The sequence below is a fragment of the Sapajus apella genome, unplaced genomic scaffold (assembly GCF_009761245.1).
Source record: "Sapajus apella isolate SASKATOON/1434 unplaced genomic scaffold, GSC_monkey_1.0 scaffold66, whole genome shotgun sequence".
In the NCBI taxonomy this organism is placed as follows: Eukaryota; Metazoa; Chordata; class Mammalia; order Primates; family Cebidae; genus Sapajus; species Sapajus apella.
Genome location: NW_022437006.1, coordinates 3,235,007 through 3,261,286, shown reverse-complemented (window position 1 = coordinate 3,261,286; position 26,280 = coordinate 3,235,007). Strand labels below are relative to the sequence as shown.

The 26,280-nt window shown below is 36.8% G+C and overlaps 1 long non-coding RNA gene across 1 annotated transcript; it reads left to right on the top strand.

Moving 5' to 3' along the window:
• Positions 1-2,221: 2,221 nt before the first annotated feature.
• Positions 2,222-24,380, top strand: LOC116530416. The gene is made up of 3 exons (XR_004259981.1): positions 2,222-2,425; positions 24,127-24,131; positions 24,370-24,380. It is a non-coding gene; the product is annotated as an uncharacterized LOC116530416 (long non-coding RNA).
• The last annotated feature ends 1,900 nt before the right edge of the window (positions 24,381-26,280 follow it).

Below are 26,280 nucleotides of genomic sequence, written 5' to 3'. Positions count from 1 at the left end.
AATGGAGTATTGCAGTCTCCCACTATTATTGTGTTGCCATCTATCTCATTTCTTAGGTCTAGAAGTAATTGTTTTATAAATTTGATAGCTCCAGTGTTAGGCGCATATATATTTAGGATTGTGATATTTTCCTGATAGACTAGTTCTTTTGTCATTACATAACGTCCCTCTTTGTCTTTTTTAACTTCTGTTGCTTTAAAGTTTTTTTTTGTCTGATATAAGAATAGCTACTCCTGCTTGCTTTTGGTGTCTGTTGGCGTGGAGTATCTTTTCCCACCCCTTTACCTTAAGTTTATGTGAGTCTCTATGTGTCAGATAAGTCTCTTGAAGACAGCAGATACTTGGTTGGTGACTTCGAATTCATTTTGCCATTCTGTATCTTTTAAGTGGACCATTTACACCATTCACATTCAACATCAGTATTGAGATGTGAGGCACTATTTTATTTATTGTGGTTTGTTGCCTGAATACTTTGTTGTTGTTTTTTTCTATTGTGTTATTGTTTTATAGATCCTATGAGATGTATGCTTTAGGAAATTCTATTTTTGTGTATTTCAAGGATTTGTTTCAAGATTTAGAGCTCTTTTTAGCAGTTCTTATAGTGCTGGTTTGGTAGTGGTGAATTCTGTCAGCATTTGTTTATATGAAAATGACCATATCTTTCCTTCATTTATGAAGCTTAGTTTCACTGGATTTAAAATTCTTGTCTGATAATTGTTTTGTTTAAGGAGGCTAAAGATAGGACCCCAATCCCTTCTAGCTTGTAAGGTTTCTGCTGAGAAGTCTGCTGTTAATATGGTAAGTTTTCCTTTATAGGTTACTAATGCTTTTGCTTCACAGCTCTTAAGATTCCTTCCTTCATCTTGACTTTAGGTAACCTGATGACTATGTGCCTAGGTGATGATCTTTTTGGAATGAATTTCCAAGGTGTTCTTTGAGCTTCTTGTATTTGAGTGTCTAGATCTCTGGCAAGTCTGGGAAACTTTTCCTTGATTATTCCCTAAAATATGTTTTCTAAATTTTTAGATTTCTTTTTCCTCAGGAAAGCCAATTATTCTTAGATTTTGTCATTTAACATAATCTCAAACTTCTTGGAGACTTTGTTTATGTTTTAAAATTCTTTTTTGTTGTTGTTGTTGTTGGATTGGGTTAATTCAAAAGCCTTGTCTTTGAACTCTGAAGTTCTTTCTTCTTGTTTGATTCTCTTACTGACTTTACAGTGCATTTTTCATTTCTCTAAATGTGTCCTTAATTTCCAGAAGTTGTGTTTTTTATTTATGCTATCCATTTGACTGGAGATTTTTCCATTCATATATTGTATCATTAAAAAAATTTTTTTTTCAAGTTGTAATCCACTTTTCTCTGATGCCTCCTTGATTGGCTTAACAATTGGCCTTATGAATGCTTTTCCTAGTAATTCAGAGATTTCATCTTGGTTTGGATCCATTGCTTGTGAACTAGTGTGATCTTCTGTGGGTGTTAAGGAACCTTGTTTTTTCACATTACCAGAATTATTTTTCTGCTTCCTTCTCATTAGTATAGACTGTTTCACAGGGACGATCTGGCACTCAAGTGCTGCTTCCCAGATTCTTTTGTCCCACAGGTTTGTTCCCTTGATGTGGTACATTTCCCTTTCCCCTAGGGATGGGGCTTCCTGAGAGCTGAGCTGCAGTTATCGTTATTATTACTCTGGATCTAGTCACCCAGTGGAGATATTGAGCTCCAGGCTGGTATTGGGGAGTGTCTGCAGAGTCCTGTGATATGATCCATCATTAGGTCTCTCAGCCATGGATCCCAGCAGCTACTCTGGTGGAAGTAGCAGTGGAGTAAAGTGGACTTTGTGAGGGTCCTTGGTTGTATTTCTGTTAAGCGTGCTGGATTTGTGTTGATTGGCCAGGAGGTGGTGTTTTCAAGAGTGCATCAGCTGCAGTTGTATAAGAAGGATACAAGCCTGTTCTAGAGTCACCCCTGGATAAGTATTCAGGTTCCTCGGGTGGTAGGCAGGGCCATAGAGCTCCCTAGAGATTATGGCCTTTGTCTTTGGCTTCCAAGGTAGGTAGAGAAAGACCATCAGGTGGAGGCAGTGTTAGGTGTGTCTGAGTTCAGACTCTTTTTGGGTGGGGCTTGCTGCAGCTCCTGTAGGGGATGAGGTGTGGTTCCCAGGCCAAGGGAGTTAAGTTCCCAGGGGTATTATGGCTGTCTCTGCTGCATCGCACAGGTCATCAGGGAAGTGGGGGAAAGCCAGCAGCCACAGGCCTCACCCAGTTCCCACACAGCCTGCATCCTGAAAGGCTGGTCTCACTCCTACTGTGACCCCTCAACAGCACTGAATTTACTTCCAGGCAGTTGGTGAGCAGGGTTGAGAACTTTCCCCAGGCTACAAGCCTCCGAGCTGAGAAAGCAAGCTACTCACAGCTCCTCAGCTGTCCCACAGAGCCTACAGTGGCAATCCACCTCTTTCAAGGTCTGTGACTTTTTTCAGCTTTCCTGGTATGTTCCTGTGGTAATTCTTGAAGCAAAAATTCATGATGTAGGTCTCCACATGCTTCTCTGTCCCTCCAAGTGGCAGCTGCAAGTCAGTCCTTCCTCCTGTTGGCCATTTTTCTGATAACCAATCTTCAAGCCTCTTTTGAGGTTTATTATGTTACACACTTAATGATGATGATGATGATGATTACCCTTATTATTCCATGTTACAGATTAAAAAATTGGGGCTAGGATGGGTTAAATTATTTGAGCAGATTTAGGTAGGATTTTCTCTCCTTCCTTCTTTTTCTTCTGTTTGTCCATTCAGTCTTTCATCACATATTCATTAACTGTACTTTGTCAAACACTCCAGTGTATATGTGCTTTACATTGGACTATGTTGTGTAAGAAGGAAATAACCTTTTATTTCTTAAGCCACTAAAATTTGGTAGTTATTTGTTTTGGAGGTTTTTGGTTTTTATAACAATCTACACCTGATTAATACAAAAGTACTGATCAAGTCTGTCTTTGTGACTTCAAATGTTGAAACAGTTAATATATGAAATTGTTTCCTTCTAGTCTGAATAACATGTTTGAGATGGTGTGGTTATAGTGATGGGACTGTATGACAACTTGTTGCACAACTCACAGTTCTAACGTATTTCCTATGTTATATGTTTACTTGGAGATTAAACCACATGCCCTGTGTATTATTCAAGGTATGTGCCTTCATTTATTTTAATCTGGTACTTCTATTCTATTTGTATTATGTACAGAGCTTTGGTCTCTCAATTCTAATCAGTTTTCTCTTTCTTTCTCTTTGTACTCTCAATTGTTTTAGTGTTTAGTTTAGTAGTTTCTAGTCTAGTAGTCTATTTGGTCTTTCCTGAAATGTTTCTCTAATTTTTATGATTTTTTTTCACAGTTTTATCTTTCTTACCTCTTTAAGACTTTCATTAGGTAAATGTTCAATGATGCACACAATTTTTTATTGAATACAGAAACACTCTGATACTTACATGTTAATAAGGTCTTTAATGCATTGTATTAAGTCAAAAATCAGTGATGCATGTTTAATATTATATGCTTAGCATGTTTCAAAATTAATTTTCACATATTAAGCCAGCACATCCTCAGAAATGCATTTAATTTTTTTAACCTGACATTGTCAATTTTTACAATTTTTTCAGGAGTGTCTTTCATATTATCAGTGGGAACTCGTCTTTTCATAGGTAGAGGCGATCATCTGAAAATTCACAGAACTGAACCTTGGAAAAAGATGAGAATTTGGATTTTAACTGGTTCTTCAATAGCCTGGTAAAATTAATATATGAATAAGAAATAAAAAACAGCAAAAAACTGAAAAACATTGGAAGCTATATTCAATTTCACTTACTTTTATTCTTAATAAAGCAGGAGAATAAAGGAATTATAGATTTTCTGGAAGAATAATTGTCAGAAAGTTTCCAGAGTAAACTCCACTGACTTAGTTCATTTCATGTCGTCATTGAGTAAACTGTCACTCTGTGCTAGGCACTGGCAATACAAAGATCAGTAATCTGTGTTGCTCAAGTATTTATGGATGGAGTCAGTAAGAGGTAGATATGCAAATGGGCAATTACAATACAATTCTTAATTTCCCTAACAGAGCAAGCCTTGTACAAAGAACAAACATTTGACCTTTTTGGGAAAACAGAAACACTTCATACAGGATGGGCCAGTAATGCAAGGACTAATAGGATTTGGTAGAGAGAAAAGGGCATCCAACACTGGTAAGGTAGTATAAACAGCTCTGGGTAAAGACAGGAAAAGCAGTGAGGCTTAGGAAATTCCAAAGGATTCAATGTGCTTGGAGAATACAGTGAGAAGTGGATAGGGTGTTGGGTGGGAAGGGTGAAGGTGGAGATGACAAAAAAAAAAAAAAAAAAAAAGCCTCGTAGGCAATGCTACTGGAATAGGAGTTTATCCTTAGGAAATGGTATGTTGTTGAGTGATTTTACATCAGGGAGTCATAGGGTTAGAGTTATGTTTTAGGAAGATCATATGTCAGTGGTTCGCAGAATGCAAGAAGTTGCCGAGGATGATGGCCAGAGGGTAGCTTAGGAGACTGCTAGCTTAGTCCATGTACAAAATGAGGACGGACTAGGTGAGGGCCATAGGGAAACACAGGAAGGGAGGAAGAGACAAAGTGTTTAGAAGATAGAATTGAGTGGGTTTGGTACCTCATGAGATATCATCAATGAGGAAGGAAAAGTAGAGGAAGTTACTAGGAAATACACACAGTAGTAGAAACCTTTAAAATGGCTATGAAGGTTCCCAATGAGCAGGCTGATTCCTTCATCTATTTAGCAAATAACTAACAAATACTTATCATATTCCAGAAATTCTGGGCACTTAGAGAGTGAATAAACAGTGATTCCTAAGCTTCTAGAACTTCGAGAAAGACAGTATATGATAACGGTGATAGGTAAGAATATTATACAGAATGTTAGAAAAAATGATGTAGAGTAAGATAAAGTTAACTAGGATAAGAGGAATTGGGAGATCTGGGTTGGGGTAAGGTGCAGACTGCGCTGTTTTACAAGACAGTCAGGTAAAAATGATTTGAAGGAGGGAGGGAGACCACAAGGACTTGTCTGAGTGAAGAGCATTCCACATAGAGGGAGCAGGCACTGCAAGGGTTTAAGACTGAGATGTGTTTACCAGGTGGTCAGTGTGGCTTGAGCAGAGTGAGTGAGAAGAATGAGAAGAGTGATGGTAGATTAAGTCAGAGAATTCATAGTAGGGTTGCTGTTCACATCAGGGCTCCATATAGGCTAAGGACTTTGACTTTGAGTCAAATGTGATGTAATTGGGGATTTTAAGTAGAGAGTGATGATAGGCTCTGCCTTATGTTTTAAATGCATCTCTCTGGCTGCTTTGTTGAGAACATAAACTGCAATGGGGCAAATGCTGAAGCAGAAAGACAGGATAGAAGGCTATTTCAGAGTTCCAGAAGGAAGATGGATGGTGGTAGCTTGAATCCACTTGCTGACTGCAGTAAGGGAGAGAAGTGATAGAATTCTGCATATGTTTTGAAGGTAGGGCCAGGAGGATTTGTTGCTGGATTGGTAGAGTTTAAAAGAAAGGGAAGAGTTAAGCATGAGACCAAACTTTTCAGCCTTAGCATCGAGAGGGATGGAGTTAACTTGTACTGAAAAGGAGCAGATTTCTCTTTTTGTTTTCTTTTTGGTTTAGGTGGGGGTGGGGGTGCAGAGACAGGGAAGCTTAGTTTTGATATGTTAAATTTGCATGTCCAGTGCATATGGAAGTGCCAATGTGGTGAAGGTAGTTGGGTTGTTTGAGTTTGAATTCAGGAAGGGAGTCTGTTTTCAAGTTACAAATGAGAAAATTATCAATACATAGATGTTACTTAAGGCCATGAGACTGGATGAGACCCCTAAAGAATATATTATGGACTGAGAAAAGAAGAGAGCTCAGGCATGAGTCCTGGGGCACTCTAATGTTAAGAGCTTGAAGAGAGAAGTGGAAAACAGAAAAAGGATTGAGAAGGTGTGACCAGTGAGGTAGAAAGAAAACTGAAGTGGGGTCCTGGAAGCTGAGTGGAGGAAGCAGGAAAGGCATGTGTCAAATGCTCCTGATCAGTCACTGATACTTAAGGACTAAAGCAGAAGTTCCCAGTTTTTCTTGGTTTCTATCGCCCTGACTGGCTCGGTAGTGTTTTTTACCGGTCTCCTAGGCCATAAGAAATACATAACAATTTTGTTTATTGTGGCCTTGCCCCAAACATTTCATAAGCGTTTTTGTCCTATCAACTTAGTAGCCATTTGGAAACCTAAAACATGCAGATTTAAAGGAAAAAAAATGAATACTTAATTTCATTCTAAAATAACTTATTACTTTCCAATGAGATGTGTGTACCTGTTGGATATGAACAACTTCTAACCTTGGAACCTCTTTGGGAATTGCCAAGTTCGTTTCCTGTTCCACACTGGCTTTTGTACAGACCTTAACTTTTTATTACACACAGCAAACACCAGAAGCTCAGATCTGCAACAGTATGATACCATTGAAAGGAGTGCCGTGCAATCTAACACTAATTGTGAGCTAACTCAAGTTGGTAGTTTGTGCAGAATTTGACAGATATGTTTTCTTTGAAATTTTAAAATATCCCGAGGGTCCAGTGAGTTTGCTGGCTGTTTAGGGAGCCTTGGAACCTAGAAGGAGAACTGAGATGCTGAGAATCGACCACTGGGTTTTGCAGCCTGATTCATAGATAGGTAGACCATATATTTTACCCTCCAAATAGGGATAACACATGTGAAAAGGAAGGGGGGAACTAGCATTAGCAAGAGTGACATCTGGAATAACTCAGATTGTTGGGAAAACTGGGAACTGTTGGCTACCTTGTAACTTAGGTGGAAAGGTGGGGGCGAGAACCTGACTTAAGCGGCTTTAAGAATGAATGAGAAAAGAGATGTTGAAGGCAGTGAGTATGGAAGCAAACTGAGAGTTGAGAACACGGCCTGGTATTTATGGAGCTGATGGAGGAAGAGAGAGGAAAATGATAGGAGAGAAGGAAGAGGCGAACAAAGGAGAGAAAAATTGAAAGGCAGCCATGTTTAATGGCATCAAATGCAAAAGGTAAACAAGATAAAACAATTGAAATGTATGCAGAGTATTTGCAAGAAAGACAAGAACAGTCGTTGTGGACCCACGGGGATTATTGTGCTAACATTTAGTTGGCTGAGGCATGTAGAAAAGAAATAGAGGCAGCTCGTTCCTTGTGAAAGAGATGAGGGGGGCAAATGCTGGAAAAGATTGCATGTAAGCAGGCTGAATTATTTGAAAACGTCTCTCAGACTTGATAATCACGAGAATCACCTCACATTTTTTTCTTAAGCATTTGGTGTAATGTGATTGGTCATCTTTGTAACTGCTTTGTAACTTTTGTAAGCACTTATGATCACTAAATTTATTCTCATGGGAAGAAAACCTCAAAAACATTTCAAGGCCCATCTAAACTCTTATCTCTTCCTCAGTGCTTTCAGAAATCTACTGAGATCTATGCTTTCCTTCATTTCTCTTTGCGAATTTATCATTTTGTTTTTGCATTTAGTCTTTTCTTGCTCTCTTTTCAAATTGTAAGCTTGGTCTTCCCAGTAGCAGTAAACATTCTGAACTGTGACCCTCCTGGCCCACAGCAGGGATGCTCTAACCGGACCCTTGCATGGGCTGCTTATAAAGCCCCCCTTCTTCTTTGTTTCAGATCTGTGTTCAAATGTACCCTTCATAGAGAGGCCTCTCCTGGGCACACCTGTTTAAATTGCAACCTTTCTGATACACTTTCGATGTCCCCTCCAAATCTCATGTTGACATGTAATCACCAGTGTTGAAGGTGGGGCCTGGTGGGAGGTGTTTGGATTATGCGACATAACCCTCATAAATGGCTTAGTGCCATCCCCTTGGCGATGAGAGTTCTCTGGAGGCCTAGTTATTTGATAGTGTCATTTCCCCCTTCTTTCTCTCTTGTTTCCACTCTTGCCATGTAATGTACCTGCTTCTGCTTTACCTTCTGCCACTAGTAAAAGTTCCCTGAGGCCTCCCCAGAAGCTGAGCAATGCCAGCATCTTGCTTACGTGGCCTATAGGAACATAAGCCAATAATCAAGCCTCTTTTCTTGATAAATTACCCAGTGTCAAGTATTCCTTTATGGAAATGCAAGAAGATCCTGACACACCTTCCTTCTCTCACCCCAATACCTATATCACAATCACTATTACCTTGCTCCATTTTTTCCTATTGCATCTTTAAATTCTGACATACAATTGCTTATATATTTAATGTTAATTTTCTGTGTTCCACAAAATAGAACATCACCTCTACCATGGCAGAGATTTAGGAGAAAGACGGATGGTCTGTTTTGTTCACTAATGATTGCTAACAGCCCAGCATATAAAATATGCTCGGTAAGTTACTTGTCGAGTGAATAAATTTGATTTTTATGAATCTCCTTCAGCAAGTCTCCTCTGTGACCTCAATATGTTCTTGTTTAATTTCAAAGAACTGATTTGAATTGGTTCAAAAGTCTTAAAAGTTCTACAAATTCCCAAAGCCATGACGATTGCTTCTTTTATCTCTTAGTGGGCTGAAGCACACATTTATATCTAGATTGGCTAGTCAAGAGCTTTTCTATCTTTTAGTTTTCTAAGCTTTGAATAAAATGTTTTTTTAAAATTACATGGGCTCCCTTCATGTTCCACATTTTTATTTAGAAATTCTTTAATTGACTTTTATCTATTTGTCTCTTTTGTGTCCCCTCATACATTTAATACAGCTTGCTGCCTCACAAAGCTGTTTGATGACACTGACTTAGAAAATAGAAAACAGATTTTTATTTTCTCCAAAGAAATAAAAAACTTTCCTCTATACTCCAAGGGATATACAGAAAGAATAGAAATAGGAATTTGAGTTATGGCTAAGAGTCAGCATGTACTTTCCTTTCTCTGGAAAAAGAAAAGAAAAAAGCTGGAGAAGTAAAGCTCAGAAGCACCGTTGGGTATGGCTGAGTTAAGTAGAGCTGCATGAAAAATACTGTCAAGAAAATGAATTTTGCTCTTTCACATAGAAAAAAAAAGCCCACTTGTCTTTATTTTTTAAATGTCCTGAGTTGAGGTAAACAACATCTATTTTTGCTATTAAAAATCATATTTCTGTCTGATACTTTTTCCACTTGATATAAGTCAGGAGAATACTCCTAGAGAAATTAACACTAAAATGCAAAAGCACTGTAATGGCTTCTCTTTGATATTGTGAATTGGCTTTAACCTGATTTGTTCTCTCAGTTTCTTAGAGAGAATGAATTTTGTTTATAGTTTATTAGCATGTTAAATATTTTTTGTAGTTTTGGTTTTGTGTACACATGCAATATTTTGGTTATTTTAAAAACGAAGTAACTGATATGTGTTTGCTGTCACTGGTGTAAGCCTATTTCACATTGCTTTCAGGCTTGTTTAGTTAATAGAGTGTGTTAGCCAGTGTTTTCTGTATATACTTCAGAGGCTTTAGAGTTTTGCAGTTCAGCCCATTGCCTTTTTAAATTACTAGGATAGAGTGGTTTTAGGTTTACAGTGAAATTAAGCAAAAAGTATGGAGTTATCACACACTGCAATTTTTCCCTGTTCCCCTACTCCAAACATAAAACAACACACAGCCTGCCTTACCATTGAGATGCCCTACCACGAACAACTATAAGCCAACAAATTGGAAAACCTAGAAGAAATGGATAAATTCCTGGATACATACAAGCTACCAAAATTGAGTCATGAAGAAACAGAAAATCTGAACAGATTAATATCAAGTAACAAAATTGAATCAGCAATAAAATATCTCCCATCAAAGAAAACCCCAGGATGTGAAGCCTTCACTGCTGAATTCTATCAGACATCTAAAGAAGAACAATCTGAACAGATAAATATCAAATGAGTAATAAAATGCCTCCCTTCAAAGAAAAGCCCAAGACCTGATGCCTTCACTGCCAAATTCTCTCAAACATTTAAAGAGTTAATACCAATACTCTGTTAATGATTCCAAAAATTGAAGAGGAGGGAATACTTGTAAACTCATTCTATGAGGACAGTATTACTTTAATACGAAATCAGACAAGGACACAATCAAAGAAGAAAACGACAGGCCAATATCCCTGATGCAATTAGATGCAAAAATATCTACAAAATATTAGCAAGCCAAATTCAACAGCACATTAAAAATACCATTAACCATGATCATGTAGGATTCATCCCAAGTATGCAAGAATGATTCAAGAATAACTGGGCCAGACGCAGTGGCTCACCCTGTAATCCCAGCACTTTGGGAGGCTGAGGTGGGTGGGTCACCTGAGGTTGAGAGTTAGAGACCAGCATGACCTACATGGAGAAACCCCATCTCTACTAAAAATACAAAATTAGCCAGGCGTGGTAGTGCATGCTTGGAATCCCAGTTACCTGGGAGGCTGAAGAAGGAGGATCACTTGAACCTGGGAAATGGAGGTTGTGGTGAGCCGAGACTGTGCTGTTGCACTCCTGCCTGAGCAACAAGAGTGAAACTCTGTCTCAAAAAAAAAAAAAAAAGAATATTGAAACAAATAAACTTGATATATCATATTATTAACAAAATCAAACCCAAAACCCATGTGGTTATTTCAATAGACATAGAAAAAGCATTTGGGAAAATTCAATCTTTCTTTATGATAAGAGCTCTCAACAAATTAGTTATAGAAAAATATGTACCCCAACACAGTACCATAGCTAACATCATATCGAAGAGGGAAAAGTTGAAAACTACACCTCTAAGACTTAGAACAAGACAAAGATACCTACTTTCACCACTGTCATTCAACATGATACCGGAAGCCTTAGCCAAAGCAATTAGGCAAGAGAAAGAAATAAAGGGCATCCAAATTGGAAAGGAGGATGTCAGATTGTCCCTGTTTGCAAACAACATACTCTTATAAAAAGAAAACCCAGAAGACTCTTCCAAAAAACCGTTAGAACTAACAAATACAGTAAAGATGCAGGATACAAAATCAACACACAAAAATCAGCAGCATTTTATACACCAATAATAAACTATATAAAAAAGCAGGAAAGCAATCCCATTTATAACACCTATAAAAAATACATAGGAGTAAATGTAACAAAGGAGGTGAAAGATCTCTGCAATGAAAACTATAAAACATTCTGAAAGAAATTGAATAGGGCACAAAATAAATACAAAGATATTCTATGTACAAGAATTGGAAGAATTAATATTGCGAAAATGTCTATACAACCCAAATAATCTACAGATTCAATGTAATATCTATCAAAATACCAAAGACATTCTTAATGGAAATAGAAAAAAAAATTATATGAAAACACAAAAGACTCCAAATTGCCAAAGTAATGTTAGGCAACAGGAAAAAAGAAAAAAAAACTGGAGGCATCACACTACCTGATGTCAAAATATAGTACAAAGCTATAGTAACCAAACATCCTGCTATAAATATAAAAATAGACACATAGATCAATGGAACAGGAGAGAACACTCAGAAATAAACCCACTCACTTATAGCCAACTGATTTTTGATAAAGGCACCAAGAACACCCATTGAGGAAAAGATACTCTCTTTGATAAGTGTTGCTTAAAAAAACTAAACATCCACCAGTAAAAGAATGAAGCTAGATCCCTATTTCTCACCATCTGCAAAAATCAGCTCAAAATGGATTAAAGACTTAAATGTATGACCCAAAACTATAAAACTACTAGAAGAACACAAAAAACATAGAGGTAGTGCTTCATGACATTGATCTGGGTAAGGATTTTTTTGGATAAGAATTTAAAAACAAAGGCAACAACAAAAATAATAGACAAATGGGATTACATTAAATGAAAAAGTTTCTGCACAACAAAAGAAACAGTCAAGAGAATGAAGAGACAACCTAAACATGGGAGAAAATATTTGCAAGCTATGCATTTGTCTAGGAGTTAATATCCAGAATATAAAAGGAATTCAAACAACTCAATAGCAAATAGCAAATAATTTGATTTTAGAATATATTTCTTAGATAAAAGACATACAAATTGCTAAGAGGTATAGGAAAAAATTCTTAACATCAATAACCTGTTGCTCCATATCCTTGCCACTTTGTGGTAGTAGAGCCCATCACTTAAAATTTTTTTTTTCTGGTTTATTATGTTAGGATTTCCAGAAAAAAATGAGACATCAAAAGCTAGAGATCAATTAGTTAACTTTTTCTTTTTAGGGGAGACAGACAGAGAGAGAGAAGGAGAGATAGGAAAGGAGAGATGAGAAGGGAGAGGGTAGGATGGGATAACGAAAGAGTGGAGGAATGGGAAAGAAAGAGAGGAGAGGAGACAGAATAAAAGAGTTCTTTTCTTTATAGAATTTCTTAGTTCTGAGCTTTCCTTGGTATCTTGTTCATATGGTTTAGCTCTGTCTCTCCACCCAAATCTCATCTTGAATTGTAATTCCTGTATGTTGAGGGAGGGACCTGGTGGGAGGTGATTGAATTATGGGAGCGATCTCCCACATGCTGTTCTCATAAAAGTAAATGACTCTCATGGGATCTGATGGCTTTTTAAGTATTTGGTAGTTTCTACTTAACTCGAGCTTGTCTCTCCTGTCCCTTTGTGAAGAAGGTGCCTGCTTTCCTTTCATCTTCCATCTTATGTAAGTTTCCTGAGGCCTCCCCAGCCATGCAGAACTGTGAGTCTATTAAAACTCTTTCCTTTGTAAATTACCCAGTCTCTGATATTGCTTTACAGCAGTGTGAAACGTGCTAATACACTTGCAGGCCATTCCTGGAAGAGAAAATATACTCACAAGATTAATAACCATGAAGAATAGTTTGAAAAGGATGGACAGTAAACAAATGCCTAGATTTTGAGTGCTACGTAAGCAAGGTTTAATAGCATTTATTTTTTTATTTTTTTCTCTTTGTGGAAAAGTTTTTTATTTTATTTATTTTTCCCATTTATTTTATTGCATTTTAGGTTTTGGGGTACATGTGAAGAACATGCAAGATTGTTGCATAGGTACACACGTGGCAGTGTGATTTGCTGCCTTCCTCCCCATCACCTACATCTGGCATCTCTCCCCTTGCTATCTCTCCCCAGCTCCCCACCCCCCACCGTCCCTCCCTTATTTCCCCCCAACTGACCCCAGTGTGTAGTGAATAGCATTTATTTAGCAATATTCAATTAGAACTACACACTTGACTGCATGTTTACTTCTATTGGCTATTTTTTACCTTCTATTTTTGTAGCACTTAAATTAGATAAGAGCCTTTCACCATATGTAATAATACCAATATGTCAGGTTGATTGAATAGCATATATATTGAATCCATTACCTGCCTGTGCATTCTTGAAATGCTTACAAAGTTACTGTTGTTAAAATAATTAGTAATAAATACATCATTTATCATCTCACAAACCAAATAATATAAAGCTTTTATTTTGCAATATTCTTGTAATGTGAATGTATCACTTTTATAGGGCTCAAATTCTGAATTGTATTAATTGGCGGGATTTCTGCAAATTGAATTACAAATTCTGAGTTTGGATAATTCACCATAGTCAAGACACCTATTTCCCACCTGAGGCCCAAGCCTAAGCACTGTCTTTAGCAGACTCAAAGCCCCTAACATGCAAGGTGATGTCTGTGAACTTCCGGAAGGCTTAGCATTTTCATTTGGTGATTCATAAATCCACAAGGGTATAAAAAGGGGTTCCTATTGGTTCATGAATTAAAGGTGACAATAGCATCTACTTAATTTCTGGTAATAAAAATGAACAAATAAATAAATTGCTAATAATTTTGTACCACTTTAAATTGGAACAATGCAAAAGTCTCTGTATTAACTAAATGTACATCATGAGTTGGAAGGAAATCAGTATCAGAGGAGAGAAAGTGGCATGCTGAGGACTAGGATGGTCCAAGTTACCACTAAGCTAAAGAGTAGCAATAGTATTTTAAAGGTTTTAACTTTTAAATTCTCATATATTGTTTAATTTATAATCACTAATGGTTACTAGTTCAAGTCAGAAGCACAAGGAATACAGATGCTAAAATGGAAAAAAAAAATGAAGACTGACAAAGTGATAATTCTTTAAATTCACCTAAAGAGGATATTTCCCAGATCTGTGTCTTGCATCCATCAGATCAAATTAATCAAACTTCAAGAAATCTCTTATATTTCAAAAAATAATGCTAAAAACAGAATGTGTATTTTTTTTTTTGGAGACTCTGTCGCCCAGGATGGACTGCAGGGAGGCCATCTTGGCTCACTGCAACCTCCGCCTCCTGGGTTCAAGCGATTCACCTCCCTCAGCCTTCCTCGTAGCTGGGATTACAGGTGCATGCCACCATGCCCGGCTAATTTTTTATATTTTTAGTAGAGAAGGGGTTTCACTGTGTTAGCCAGGATTGTCTAAATCTACTAATCTTGTGATTTGCCTGCCTCAGCCTCCCAAAGTGCTGGAATTACAGGTGTGAGCCAACATGCCAAGTCTAAGAAAGTATATTGTTAATAGATGATTTGGGAGTTTTTTGGATTATATGGGAATAAATACTTTCTGTAACCACAATGCATTACTTGAACATAAATGTTATTTTTAAAAAGCCTACAATCCTCTCTTTAGAAATATTTTTCAAAATGTGTTTTAAAATGAGTCATAAAATTTAATTTTATGTAAGGATAATCTTAATAAGGCCATAATGTATACAGGCATTGACAATGAAAAATACACAAATACATTAGACATGCAAATTTGAAATTCTAATCAAGGAAATGGAAAACAATCTGGAAAAACGGAGTGACATTTCGTGCACTTAGATGGAATGACAATATTATAAAAATGTTACTTCTCCCCAAATTAATCTATAAATTGTGATTATAAATGTTTCTGTTGGATTTTTGAAGAGCTTAATAAAGACCCTCTCAAGTTTATTTGGAAGGTTACAGGTCCATAAACTAAGTCATCTTTAAGAAGGAATGTAGAAGTTTGCCCTCCCAAGTTGCCCTTTCTTTTCTCTGTTTTATATATATACACACACACACACACACACACACACACACACACACACACACACACATCTCCACATACATATATAAATAATAAAATATAATAATATGGTTTTGTCTGCAAGAAGCACCTAAAGGTTTTAAGAGTATTTTAAGAAACCAATCCTCTAGAAACTTTTAGATATGATATATTAAACATCATGAAAAAGAGATAACTTTACATGTACCTCAACTTACAGTCACAGCATGATCTCTGAGAAACTTTCAGCTTTTCTACTTAGGCAAATACTATTTTAGTCACAAGAATCAGCTTCTATGGCTCCTGTATTTGCTTAGCTAAACTAATAAAGTGTCTTTGGTTTGGACTGAGGCCTCCTCAGTTTGCTGCAGCTCTGTTTCACCTAATTAAACAGTGACAAGCTTGACTTTCACATATAGGTGTGAATTGCCACAGTTTTGATTGCTAACAAGGGCCTACCATAGTGAGAATTTTCGCTGAATGATGTCCCCTGAAGTATCAAGTTCTCACTTAAACTAATGAAGTGCTTAATTCATGAAGCTGCCAATGGCAGTTTCTTTTTGTAAAACATTGCGAGCTGTTAGACCATTAATCAGGCAGAAAATAACTTTATTTTTGCACTGGAACCCTTTCTCCTTAATAAATAAGTCCACCATTTAAGTCTTTGTCTTCATAGTTCCCGGGTAAAGGTCATTTAAATAAAAGCCTTTGTCGAGTACTTTTTCTTTTAACCAGGGATTGTTTTGTGATTCAAATTGCACTTTATATATAGTGACAGTTAATGCTGCTTCTAGGATTTCTAATTAAAGATTGTGAAAGAAATATAAAACAAACTAACTTTCTAAATAGAAAGCCTTCCTTTCCATTTTTTCTGATTAGAAATCAGAAATATATACTTATTAATATGTTTTTTAAATGGGCATTCGGGCTGGGCACAGTGGCTGATACCTGTAATCCCAATACTTTGGGAGGTTGAGGCAGGAGGATTGCTTGAAGCCAGAATTTTGAGAAGCCAGGACAGCACAGTGAGACAGCATCACTAAAAAATAAAAATAAAATAAGGAGGGCATGGCGGCATGCACCTGTAGTCCTAGCTACTAGGGAAGCTGAGGTGGGAAAATCACTTGAACTCAGGAGTTGGGTTATAATGAGCTACAATTGTGCCACTGCAATCCAGCCTGGGTGACAAAGTAGAAAAAAAGAAAAATAGTGCATTCAGTGAAAAATCACACACAGATTTATGAGTTTGAGATATTGTATTTCACAATGTATTATAAATATTTTTCCATATTATTAAAAATGTTCAGGCCACGTGCCGTGGTGCACATCTGTAATCCCATGCTTTGGGAGGTCGAGGAGGGAGAATCATGTGAGCTCAGGAGTTCCAGGCCAACCTAAGCAACACAGTGAGACCTCATCACTACTAAAAATTAAAAAAAACAACAACACTGAGCTTGGTGGTTTTTGTCTGTAGTGGCTGAGATAAGAGCTATTCAGAAGGCTGAGAGAAGAGGATCACCTAAGCCCGGAAACTATTTAGCAATTTTTTTTACTCTCCTGATTAATGTTGTAACAAAAAATGAAAACATTTCTTTACAGTCCCTTTACTAAAGTAAACAAAAGAACAACCTGCAATGTGCACTATTTGTGGGAATGGGAGAGAGTGTTTCTAATTGTAATTACAATATGTAACTACAGTATGTAATATTGTAATATTACAATATGTAATAGTTATAAGAAAGCTAGTACTTCATTGGTTTAAGGTGAAATGTTATTGAGAGTCATACTACATATACCCATTCAGACTCATTTGTGATTTTGCAAGAAATCATTTAGCCATCTATCTCTTATTACTTCCTAGTAAGAATGAGGCAGCAGGACATGGAACTGGTAAATATGGCTGGTAGGAAGTTCTGGAACATGGATTGCCCCAAAGTAGATAGGTCAATTAAGTTTCAAATTGGGACTTTAGGTAGACACAGGAGAAGTAAATGACTGAAATGGAGGATTAGAGGAACACTTTCGGGAAAATAAATGTACATCATAAATCACACATACAAATAAATCACATCATAATAAAAACCATGATGTGAATGATTGGAAAATTAAGCAGGCTTTTAAATTAAATATTAGTAACTTTTAATATTGTAAGATGGTAATAGTATGGCCCTGATTAATTTTTAAGATTAGGTCATCTTGCCAGTGGTAGTAAATATTTGTTCGTTTTGTCTGGTGTTAGCTATGGTCTGAATGTTGTTGTCTTATCAAAATTCATACTTTGGTGCCTAAACCCAGTGCGATAGTGGGGCTTTTGAGAAGTCATTAAGTCATAAGAGCTCCTCCCTCTAGTCAAAAAAGTTGGACTGTGCCCTTACAAAAGACCTTCCACAGAGCTCCCTAGATCCTTCCGTCATGTGAGAATGTAGCAACAGGGCACCATCTATGAAGCAGAGAGTGAGCCCTTACCTGACATCAAATCTGCTGGCACCTTGATTTTGGTTTTCTAATCTCCAGAACTGAGCAATAAATCTGTTTTTAATAAATTATCTAGTCTAAGTTATTTTGTTATCACAGCCTAAATGGACCAAATAAATAAACATATATATTATATTTGAAATAATGTATATGTCATTATTTTATAAGAAATGCCATATATATTATTTTACATTTATATAATTTATAAATATATTAATTATATATAAATGTATATAATTACATATATATTTAAGAAATTACATATATATTAACTCAATTTGCAACCATATAGATTATGAAGAAGATGCAAGCTAGCTTTGTTAAGAGGAATACTGTCAACTAGGTGTTTTTAGCTTATTGGTCCTGGTATCACTGAATATATTTTGACTCAAAAAAAGGTTTTGACTCCTTGTTATCTACAGTATTATTGGCCAGTCGCAGTGGCTCACTCCTGTAATTCCAACACTTTGGGAGGCCAAGGCAGGTGGATCACGAGGTCAGGAGTTCTAGACCAGCCTGTCCAGTATGGTGAGACACTGTCTCTACTAAAAATACAAAAATTAGCTAGGTGTGGTGATGTGCACCTGTAGTCCCAGCTACTTTCAAGGCTAAGGCAGAAGAATTGCTTGAACCCAGGAAGCAGAGTTTGCAGTGAGCTGAGATTGCATCACTGTACTCCAGCCTGGGTGACAGAGTGAGACTCCATCTCAAAACCAAACAAACAAAAACAAAAACCCCATAAATGAAGTATTATTTGGGGAATGACTCCCAGTGAGTTCTGTGAATAATTTGACTTAACCAGAATTGTTGGTTAAAGTTTGACTTGAGGTTTCATAAAGTTTGTTATTTATGTCTGTGTTTGAAGAGTAGAATAAAAGATCCATTAAGAAAAATTTGCCTTTCTGGGCTGGCCTGGCTTATTTCACTTAATATAATGTCCTCCAGCATCCACTGTGATACAACAAATGACAAGATTTCCCCCGTATTTAAGGTTCAGCAGCATTCCATCATGGTTATATCCCTGAATTTCTTTATCTGTTCCTCCAAGGATGGACACATAGGTGGCTTTCCTATCTTAGCTGTTGTAAATAATGGTGCAGTGAATATATCTTTGGTATACTTAGGAGTTCAGATATCTTTATGTATACTGATTTCAATGCATTTGAATATATACCCAGAAGGGAAATTACTGGATCACATAGTAATCCTATTTTTAGTTTTCTGAGGAACCTCCGTATTGTTTTCTATAAAGGCTGTATTAATTTACATTTTACACTTTCCCAGGAGAAATGCACCAGCAGTGCATAAGGGTCCCTTTTTCTCCACATCCTCACCAACATTTGTTATCTTTTATCTTTTTGATAATGGTCATTCAAGCACATGTCGGGTGATATCCCATTGTTGATCACATTGTACCCCATAAATACATACAGTTATTTGTTAGTTAAAAATCAATTAAAACAAATTTAGTGGCCAGGGAAGATTAGACAGTATATTGGAAAGTAAGCCTGGAAAGAACATTGCTAAATTTGGAGAAGTGAAGTAAAATCTGTTTACTGAGATCCTGCAGGACAATTTTCAAAAGGGCCTAAGCCTTGGTGGTGATTAAAGCAGTTTGAAGCCCCTCCCCTTGCCCCTCCTTCCTTCCTCCCTTCCTTCCTTTGTCAATACTCCCATGTATTGAGATGTAAGTATCAGTGGATAGTTAAGTCATTTTTCCAGTTTGATTATTTCTTTAGGTAAAATATTTAAGTTCAATAAAGTGTTAAGTTGACACCTTTATCTTTTGACTGCTCTCAGAAGGTGGAATTTATGGGAAACACAGGCTTTCTCAGTCTGCAGCATAAAGAGCTGCTCATCACTTATCACTAGTAGCGATGGGGATTGGGGTTGAGGGTGGGAGGATGTAAGTAGTGAGGCTAGGCTGCTGTTGAATTTGCTATACTTACTGAAGACCCCTGGATCCATGGACTTCTCATTATGCTCTCCCCTGGGAAGGTGAGAGTAGCTGACTCAGGTTATCCTTCAAAAAAAGTATGAAAAGAAAAAAACCCAGCAAATATTACAGTGGATTCTTCATTGGAAGTTAGATATTGTAGATTATCTGTTCTGTTTAGTAGGGTATGCTTTTACACATGCTTCTACGCATGTTGCGATATGTCTATTCCTCTATCTTTTTCCCCCACATTGGAAATTTATAATGGAAGTTGTAATTTATGTTGAAATGTTGTAGTGGAGCAAGCATAAAAAGTCAACACCAAGACAGAAGTGTGCCAAATTGCAGGGTCTTTATTGCTGGCGGCCACGGAGGACTTTCGTCTCTCCAACCCGTGGCCCTGAAAGGAGGGTGTCAAGACCTTTTATACCCGTACAACCACCTCAGGAGTGAGGGTGAGGGACAGGGGTGGGGGTGAGGGGCTTCAGACATTCCGAGGGCTAGTAGATTCTGTAAATCACCTCCTGGGCGTAGATGAGGGTGAGGGGCTCTGGACATTCCAGTGGATTTCTGGGCGAAGATGAGGGTGGTGAGGGGCTCTGGATAATCCAAGGGCCAGGGGACTTTTGACATTCTGATTGTTACTTAAGTGGTTCACAAAAGTCAAGATAAGCATTTGTTTACACATTGTCTGGGTAGGGTGGAAATTGCAAGTCACAGGGGCCAAGATGACGTGGGTTTGGACTGCTTGCCTGTCACATTTGGGTTACAGAGAGCAGTTTCAACAGAAAGCCAAGGTATGGTTGAGGTATGCAGGTTTATGAGGCTTTTTACCATGTCACAGAAATATAGTTCCTTATTTCATTAGGAATTGGCAAATGATGACTTCGTTACTTTTCTTGAAAAGAATTCAACCAATATTTAAAAAATACCAACAGCTTTAGCCTACTATTAGATGTAGAGGTAAAAGGAAAATCCCAGGCATGAAATGAAATTTGAGTCTGGCTAGAAATGCACTGATTTCATGTTGCTATAACCCAATTAAACCCCTGTGGCTTGACACAGCTGTAGCTTGGTGGCATGGATCTCCTGTGTCCTCCCACTGCTCCCTAGGGATTCCTGTTCATGACACTTAATCACCCTGCTTTGTCTGAGAGGGCAGGATTTGTGTCTGTCCTGTACATGTTGTGTGTCCAGTACCTAGGCAGCATCTAGTCCATAGGTAGTGCTCAGTACACATTTACTCAATGAATAGATTTATTACTGTTTAAAAATCTATTTTCTGAGCAGAAATTATAACTAAGAAATATCTATAATGCAAGTATATATAAATGTGAATAAAAAGTTTTTTGAATTATGTAAGGATTTGGAAAAAGAGAAACTTATGGGTATGCATGTGTGTGTGTGTGTGTGTGTGTGCACGCGTGCGCACACATACACATACCTTCCAGATTTATTATATTGTTCAAATGCACATGATAAATAAAAAATACCTGTTGCCTGTCTGCCTCACCATTTCTCCATCAAAAAATCACTGCTATATTAAGGATGACGTTGAAGCAATTACTGATTTAGCTCTGACCTTCTTTCCCTACATCCGTTATATTCCGATCCAGCCATTTTCCTTATTAGACTGCCTCCTGAATATTCCATTTCAGTATCTTTCTTATTTAGATTTAATATCCAGAATGCTCTCACAAGCAGATTTTCTACTTAAATATGCTGAACTTTAGAAATTGATGGATGTTTGTGATCTATATGTCAATGTGAAAAATGAGAGACAGAGCATATTAGGATTTCCGTTTATATAAGCTTATAATAGCAGTTCACTGTTAACATGTATGAAGAACATTGTGCCTTCTATAGTTAGCATAATCTTCTGATGAGATTGTCAAAAGGGGCTGATTATAATCAACTTAGTAAATATGTACCACAGTAAATATTTAAGAAATTACATTTTTATTGTAATTGGAGTTTTAAGATAAATTATTTTAATAAACTTTGAGGAGGAATATGATTTGTCCTTAGGGTTTCATATTATCAACAGTGATTTAACACAGTCTACAAAGATTGTAAAACCATATAATTCTTTATCCTAAGGAATTAGAGAGGGTATTGCAACTAATTAAGGTGGATCACAGTATAAATTTCTTTTTATGCATCTGTTCCTTTCTTTGAATGTTTGGAGTAAACAAAAAATAAATAATTAAAACATACAAATACAGCTGGGAATGTTAAGCATACGTCTAGGATATAGATAAATTAGCATAAGTGTACTTATATAAATTTTTTTTATCTGGTGGGAAACAGCATGGGAGCTAGAAATTTATGAAAATGTTAAGTTTATAACAGGAAATTTCAACAAACTCTTATTGCAAGTCATCTCTTATTTTAACTTAAAAATTATAATTACATGTGTAACATCATATATAAAAGCACATTTCTAGGAATATTCCTAACTTTCAGCAAATGAGGAAAACTTTCAAAAATTCTTTTTTGAAAACACTGAATCTGACCCTAAAACATATTTAAAATTTTAATAAAATATGTGCTGTCAATAATTGTGTAATTAATGTTCCTGGCCATTTCCTACTTTATCACGCTGTGTATAAATCATCCAAGATTTTCTTGTATCTAAGATTTTCCCATTCTGTCTGAATCTTAAATATTCTATCTCGTTTTCCCCATAATAGCAAATTAAGTTATTATATGTTATATCTCACATTTTCATATAAAAACATGGGCACCACAGATATATGAGCTTGATAAGTTTTAAAATATGTAGAACATTTTTTCATGTAAATAGTTTATTGCATTTCCAAGTTTAATTGAACAATGGCTAAAATCAAGCTTATTTTGTTTGTACTATTTACATGGCCCTTTCACATGATCCACTTGAAAAGTAGTGCTGTGTATGATAGACATGTGGGCCTTGCTTTTCAAGAGCCCTCGTTGGGTCATTCAGATGATTAAACAAAAAACTGGCTTGCCAGCAATAATATTCAACAGGATGATAAATGTGGTGCTCTACTTACTGAATTTTAAAATATCTCTACCCTAAACCCATTGAAATCATAGATGTGTGGTTCAGTTATGATTCAGACCCCAGCCCTGCTGTTTGCGCTGGGATTCTAGCTTCCTTATTCCATTCTGAATTCTGCTGTGTCCAGGCAGAATTTGCTACAAGGAACCAAGTTCTCAGGAAGCTACTGGTGGAAGTAGCAATGCATTTGCTAAGAGACTCCGTTTCCCACTTAAGGTGATTAAGAGATTTTTATGTAAAATTCTGAGAGACAACAAGTTTGTCTTTGAAAAAAATTCTCTTGTACTTTTCACTAATGTTTGGTGTTAACTGCCCCCTTCCCTTCCCTGATGAACAGATCCCACGCTTCCTGTGCAGGTCATTAACAGAGCCAATCAGCTGGTGTGAATGAACTAAAAGGATTCTTTTACTTCTCCCAGGATCGTTCCTTTAAACTTAGGAAAAAATTTAAACTTTTCCTTTTCCCTTTCTTAATTTAAAAGTTACTTCCACTAAAATACAACTCCTAGTCCTTGTAATCCTAAAGCTGAGACTTCCTGGTTGGGAGAAAACATTTTATGCTATGGCTTGTTAGTGTGATGGAAGGACATGGGAAGACAAAAACAAAGACAAATAAAAATTAAGAAAAAACAAAAAACCTATCATCTTGTGACTTTGGTTACCTTGAGTGGCCCTCTAAGTAAACTGGCCCAACCCTAACTATATAGCTCCCACATTCCCAGCCAAAGTACAGTGACTGAATTGTCAATAAGAAATAGCTTAAGATACCCTAAGAGTTGGAATTTTCAAAGTATTGAAAGAAGAAATTATAATTCATTTGCAACTTCTGTCACCTAGATCTTAATTCCCTTAGTAGCTCAAGCGACCTAGATCATGTCAGATGAAAACGTGCCTGATTACTCATTGATAACAATGATGGGTACAGACAGCTTTGTAGAGCTCCTAAACATTTATGGGTATGTGTGTTGTATGTAGTTATCAATGAATAATAACCTTAGGCTATTGTTATAACAGTGATCCTCATCCTATGCCCCTGAAATAGACAGGGCAGGCATTATATCCATTTTACAGATGAACAATCCTTGACTCACAGAGATTAAATGACACACCCAGACTGCCACAGCCAAGGGAGAGCTAGATTAAACCCTAGGCCACCTCTATGCTAATCTCATATCTTTCTACTATGTGGTAGTTCCAGTCACTGGTAATCCTGTGAGACCTTCAAGGAGTCCTTCATGGCCTGGGTTATACCTCATTGCTCTGTAGAAAAACTTCAAGGCCAAAACAATTTATTCAAATTGTTCTGTATAAATACAACATATTCCATGAACAAATGTCACTTTCCTGGGATCATGAAGACCATAAGACTCCTCCATTTTTGTTCCATGGTCCTGGCAGATGAGTAATTAATGTTTTGATAATTTTTAGCACTTTTAAAATCAAAATTTGTACAAAATTTAAAAGAACTGGCAAATCACTAATCTAACATTTAGTCTTTCATATATTACTATACACTCCATATTAGCTTAGACAATAATCAAACTTATAAGCTAATCTTTACCATTGCTGTTTTAAACATGATGGAACTAAACTTAGAAAGTTTTAGTGGCTTACCTAAAGTCATGCAGCTTCTAAGTCCCAGAGCCATGTTGACCGCAGGAACACATCCCTACAGTTGGGGCAGATTAAGGAAGGAGAACTGGAAAATGGCACTGAGGAGACTTTTGGTAACACGTAGGAGAAACTGAATGAGAAGCTCATGTGAACAAAGAATAGAAAACATAGTAACTTGAGTACAGACTGAACTGATAAACTAATAAGGGTAACTTAGGATGAGGACCAGATGTTTATGCATGAAGCTATTCATTTAATGATAGTATTTGGTTGGTTTGAATTTTGACGAACAGAAGTAAAAGAATGAAGTTTTCTATTCATTGGAGTTGGCATTTTGTTTTTGGAGTATTTTAAGAATAAGCATTCCCAATTCAATCAATCATGTGCTACGGAGCAGTGGTCTTTTTACTCCAATTTTCATACTCCTGCACATATATGATATTTTTCCTAGGGGTGGGTGGGTATAGACAGCTTTGCGGAACTTGTAAACATTTATGGGTATGTGTTATATGTAGTTTGATAGATACTGTTAAATTCCCCTTAATAGGGATCGTGCAATATTTTATCTCCATCAGCAATGTACATATGAGAGTGCCTATTTCCCAAAAAGATATGTTCATCGATTTGATATCCAATTCTGAGGCAGGTGTTTCATGGACCTTACTTGCAGAAACATAGTTTAGAAATCATTTGTAATAGAGCCCAAAAGAGATCAAAATATTTCTTGTGATTGCTATTAAAATATTGATTAAACTGTATTCAATTTGTGATCTTGGAGCATAAGTGAATTGCATCTGTATTCCAACGTATTCAATTTATGGGGGACAAGGATTAGTAACCATGAAATTGATTACATTAATAGAATAAAACTCCCCCAAATATCAAAGAGAGAAAATAATCGGCATTGGCAGCACAAACATAGGATTTTTAAAAAGTAGAAGCCACAGAAGAAAGGGGATGAACAAATATACCAGTGTTACAGCTATTTTGAAGGTATGGTATCTGTTAACTTAGAGAAAGCATGTATAGACATTTTGGCAGTATTATTATTGGTAGTCAGATAACTGGTATCCAATCTGTAAATGAAGGAAGGCACAGCAAACAGGAAAGAAATAGTTATGTTGACTTTTGTGAAATCCATTTGGTAACATTTAGAAGATGATAATGAATAGACAACTAAGATTGAAGAACCATAAAATGTGCATGTGCTGAAAATATTACAAGTGACTAAATAATAAGTGTTAGTGCTACATTTTTAATGGACAGGTTTTTGTTTTACTTAGACTAACAAATGTATAGTAATTATTTCATATCCACCAGCTATTCCACTTGCAGTCGAAGCATTTTGAGGGATACTTTGTTTTTTAAGTTCCACATGTGTCTTGATTGTAATGTTTCAGGTTATCTTTTCACTTAGGCTGCCCTGTTTTCCTTCTTGGTTCAATTCTAGTCCAGCCAGTTAGTTCCAGTTCATGCTCAGTATCTCTAGCTGCCCAATTGCACAAGGACTGTCACCCTGATCCTGGAGTTTCCCAAGACAATGTTTGACCAGGAATTGCTGCTGGTCTCCATCTAAAATGCCAGGCATCTCATGGCTTTTTGAGAAAATTGACTCATTCTCTGTTGGTTGCAACCTCTGAACGAACTGACTGTCATCCAGAGTCAGGGGCAAAGGAAGTTTCTTGTACGAAGCGTGGATGTCATTGGTATGTTGCTGACAATAAGGTTCCATTTTGCTTCTTTAATTCCAAACAAGGGGCCACTTGTGCCATGCGGTTTCCCATTCATAAACACATCGATTTCCACCCTTAACCAGGGGCTTCTTGAGAAAGCTGTGAAGCTAAAGGCTGCTCCTGGTGTTCCACAACCACTGTTGACATTCCTTGGTGCTTTTACCCAGCAGATGATTCATATGGCTACACCATAAATGACCAACCTGAAAAGACAGATCTAGCATGGAGATATATATTTTCTAGAACTTTAAAGAATCATTTCTCTCATCTAAAATTTCTGATCTATGCTCATGGGCTTATTTGGTACAGGATGACCTGTCATCCTCAGAGATTACATTCTATTTTGATTTGCTATATCCTGGGACCTCAGAGCCTTCACAGTGAATGAAAAAGCCGAAAATGCATGG